This window comes from Chenopodium quinoa, unplaced genomic scaffold (assembly GCF_001683475.1).
Source record: "Chenopodium quinoa cultivar QQ74 unplaced genomic scaffold, ASM168347v1, whole genome shotgun sequence".
NCBI lineage: Eukaryota > Viridiplantae > Streptophyta > Magnoliopsida > Caryophyllales > Amaranthaceae > Chenopodium > Chenopodium quinoa.
Genome location: NW_018743905.1, coordinates 152,346 through 157,245, shown reverse-complemented (window position 1 = coordinate 157,245; position 4,900 = coordinate 152,346).

The window sequence follows — 4,900 nt, the reverse complement described above, 5'->3', positions numbered from 1 at the left end:
AAAACTTGAGTGACTTCAAAAGATTAAAATAGCAAAAAATAAAAAATAATAATAATAAAAGTGTACAAAAGGGCAAGTGTTCCAATGCCTTTGATATGAAAATGTCTTTGATATGAACACGTCTCAGATTGCGTCTCTTATCGAGTGCTCGGTACCGTGCCTGAGAAACATGAATGCCAAATGAGTGATAGACCGCATGATCAGGATTGCCCACACTTATAACCATCATTTGACTCTTCTTGAAATAATATTTTTCTTTTTTTTTTCTCCACACACTTAGCCCTTGCAGCCTAGTTTAGTATCACTTTCACACATCGCACAGATACATGACCAAATATACTTTCCCTTAGGAACCCTTTGTCATGAAATCTTAACATAACACTAAAGCATGCCTTGTCATGTCAAAATCGCTCATCACTCATCATTGCATCACAAAGTACGAAATGCTTAGCTTCCGTGCCTAAGTTACCCAAATATTTTCATCATGGAGTCAACAATTGAGATAGCCTAGGATGAATTAATCCTTTCACAATATTTGACTTAGCTCATTCAACATGCACCTTCAAAAACTTCGCTTCTTTCTTTTTTGCGTCTTTCTTTTTCGGGAGAAAGTCGGTACCCTCCACAAAAATGGCAGAAATTTTTTTCTTTTTTTCATTTTCGAGTCGCACGATCACAATGCAATGCACACACAGGTCATAAGTCACACGTGTCACTTCACTTGAGTAGAGTTAACCTCGAGTCAGTCAATCACAGCGAGTCAAGTTTATACCTTGAGTCGTGTCAAGTCAATGAGTCAAACGATATTAAACTTAGGTCAACCCTAAAATAATTAAAGGGATTAGCAAAGTTCTATAGTCAAAGATAAATACATGTGCATCCCAGCGGCAGCAAGAGCAGAATAGGGAAGACCTGACTCTAGCGCCAGACGACAACATCTAGCGTCTGGCAATAGATTTCAGTGCCTGGCGCTAGATCCCAGCGTCTGGCGACAGAGCCTATTCTCCGCGTCAGAGATATTTCAGCAGCGACAGAGCTCGAAGCCTCTCAGAACGGTTATTTCGACCTCATACAACAATTTCGGGTTCCTTGGTACGCCAGTTAGCCCCTATAAGCCATTTGACATGATTTAGTAGTCTGCTTGATTACATTCTCAATAAGTGATCGACGTGATGAAAGATCGTCTCACTTAGCTTAAAGCGCCTAAACATTGGCTTATCGCAAGACACTGACATACTGGTTCATAATCAACAGAGACACCGACATACTGGTTTACAAGCATTAAAAGTGTCGACGTACTGGCATAACGGAAGCAAAGTTCAAGCGAGCTTTAAAGATCGACAAGTGTTGGTCTTCAGAAGTTTTCTTCGGAATATTATCGCAACAAACATTCATGTATCAAAGCTCTTTTGTTCAGAGATGCGTGGACATTTCTTTCAAGCACTTTTGTTCAGAGATGCGTGGACATTTCTTTCAAGTTTTTTTATTCAGAGACACGTGGACATATAATCAAAGCTCTATTGTTCAGAGACGCGTGGACATATCATCAAAGCTCTGTTGTTCAGAGACGCGTGGACATATCATTCAAAAGCTCTTTGTTCAGAGACGCGTGGACATATCATTCAAATTATCTTTGTTCAAAGATGTGTGGACATATTAAAAAGAAACTCTTTGTTCAGAGGTGCGTGGACATATAAAAAAATCTCCATTGTTCAGAGACGAGTGGACATTAAAATAGCAAGATGGCGTTCCATAGATTGTGGAAGGTTGTCATAACAACAGCAATGCAACAACAACAAATAGGTTACCTCCGAAGACGTACGCTCGACAGTGCAAGATACGTGTTTCATAACTCTTTTATCTGTTTTAACTAACGCTAGTTTTGTAGGTATCGGCGTTACAAGAGTGATTTAGGATTGCAGAACGTCCTGAATCATTCTCCGTCCCTATCGATACTTTGACTTTTGTTTTTGAAACTTGCGTTTCTCCAAACTCAGTCAAAGTGGGGGCTTTTGTAGACACCCAAATGTGTCTCCCCAAAACCAAACCTAGTGATGAGTACCTTTCATGTCATTTCATTTTCAAACAAAGAGAAAGTGTGAAAATTCTAATCTCGGACATAGGCAGTGGACATCCCCACACGGCGGCTGACCCAGGAAGCACTAACTGGAAGCTTGCACGGCGACGGTCTCGCCGGCGCAGCTGAGGGGAAGTACTCGTAGAACCAGATCTACAAGAAGCTAAAGTTATCAGCAAGTGCTAACTAAAATGTAGAGCTAAACTTTATAGAGAATAAGGTTTACCTCTACGACCCTTTAAAAGCCAGACAAAGCAACAATCGACCCAAAGGACCGATGTCGACACGAGTCCCGCAGCGCTCGAATGAAGTCAGCGTAGGCCAAGCTGGCCCAGTCATAAGTCCTGATCCGATGTAGATCGCGGACAGCAAGAAGGTAGTAAAGCAGCGCCCTACTACCCTTGTCAGGGGAGAACGTCCCTGAAAGCAAGATAAGTGCAAAGATGCGCACTCGCTGCTCTAAGGTAGTCGCACCATCGTCGAAAGCCGCTGCTAGAGTCGAGCGGTGAATCCCCCTAGCACTGAATGGAGTCGACTCTACCTCAGCTCGAGCGCGAATAGCAATTGGACCCAATAGCTCCTCGACCTTAGGAGAAAAGACGTCAATCCCGTTGTCGAACGACAGTGGCACGGAGCTAAACTCTAATCCTGTGATGAGACTGGAGTCGGTAGGAGTGACCATAATCTCACCCTAGGGAAAGTGGAAAGTGTTGGTGGTGTCCCAAAAGAACTCCACCAGAGCAAGAACTACATGGTTACCCCCGCTAGAGGCAACCATTGCCTCGGAGGTCTCGAACAGCGCAGTAAGACCGCAATACTCCCATAGAAGTCTCGTATGATCGTCTTTGGCGATGTACATCTTATACAGATCGCCCAAGCCGTCACAGCTGGAACCATGACAGCGCGTCCTCCCAACTGTGATGCCCTGTCTCACCCTCTCAAAAATGTTATGTACGGGAGAAAAGTACAAGGTCCGCTCATCCCACTCAGGGAGTCGGCTGAGCGAAGTGGACAGTTCGGCATCGTCCTCTAAGGGTTAATGCTCCCGTCAAACGTCTCGGGACCGTGAACTGGAACCTCGCTGTCTAGCCATGCTAAATTGTGCAGAATTCTCATAAATTAAGGTTCCATAGTATCTAAGGTTCGCCTAGCCGCATGATACTATGTTCGCAAGAAATAGAGTACGTAGTACTAAAACAGAGCACAAATTAAAATTGAGCATAACGACATTTTTCAAGCCACCAAACAATTTCTTGCAATATATAGTAATTATTGTGACAAATTGGACAAGATTTGCTGGCAAAAACATCAAGAACAAGCCACATTGTATTCCCGACCTTAAGAGGTTCAACAATGGTGATTCGTTCATTTCATCACCAAATTGATTCAAACAAGTCTCAAATTACTCCGAAGGAAATATATAAACATAATCAAGAAATTTCATGGCATAAAATTTGATAAACAAAGAGAATTAAACATTTTAAGTTTTGAATTTTCAAGAAATTCGGGAATAAACACATGCAAAATTCATTAAAACCGGTGTGATTTTGAAGGAAACTTACATAGATTGGGAAAATGGATGGAATGAGCTTTAATTTGCAACAAATATAAGCAAATTTAGTTGAGAAACGAGCAAGAACGGATCAAATGAAGTTCTGAGAATTTTCGAGCAAGAAACGCGAAGAGCAGTAGCGAAAATGAAGAAGTGAAGGGTATTTATGAAAAACCTGACTCTAGCGCCAAGCGTCAGACCTTGGCGTCAGTCGATAGGCTTTAGCGTCTGGCGCTAGCTCCAGCGTCTAGCGCTACAGCCAGTTAAGTGGCGATAACGATATTTCAGCGGCGCCAGAACATTTAGCCACTCAGTATTGTTGTTCTAACCTTATGAAATATATTTTGGGTTCCTTGGTACGCCAGTTAGCCACTCTAAGGAATTTGAAACGATTTTTAGTAATCGGCTTGATTACATAAAGTGATCGACCTGATGAAAGATCGTCTCACTTGGCTTAAACCGCCTAAGCGTTGGCTCATCGCAAAAGGCACTGGCATACTGGTTCATTCGCAAAAGGCACCGACATATTGGTTCATTCATTCAGCAAAGGGCACCGACATACAGGTTCAAAGCAGTAAAATCCCCGACGTACAAGCATAGCAGAAGCAAAGTTCAAGCGAGCTTTTAAAGATCGACAAGCGGAGATCTTCGGTAATTTCCTTTGGAAAATTATCGCAACAAATGAGGATAGCTTCAAGCGAGGATATCTTCGGCAACGTTACCTAGATTGTGGAGAGTTGTCACAAACAACTGAAGTTGATTTCAAGCGAAGTTGTCTTCAATCGTGTTCCCTAAGATGTGGAAGATGGTCACAAAGCGGAAGAGGATTGTTTCAAGCAAAGCAATCTTCGATAGTGTTCCCTGGTTTGTGGAATATTATCAATGCGAAAATTGGAGGCAGTTACAAGCGTAGCAGTTTTCAAGCGGGATGTCATTCTCTAGCTTGTAGAAGGTCGTCAAAACAACACTAAAGCAGCAACAAATCGGTTACCTTAAGAGATGTGTGCTCGACGGTGCAAGATACGCGTTTCTTAACTCTTTTATCTTTTTCACTAACGCTAGTTTGCAGGTATCGGCGTTACAAGAGTGATTTAGGATCGCATAACGTTCTGAATCATTCTCCGTCCCTATCGCTACTTTGACTTTTGTTTTTGAAACTTGCATTTCTCTAAACTCAGTCAAAGTGAAGGCTTCTATAGACACCCATTTGTGTCTCCCCAAAACCAAACCCAGTGATAAGTACCTTTCACATCGAATCATAATCGAATGAA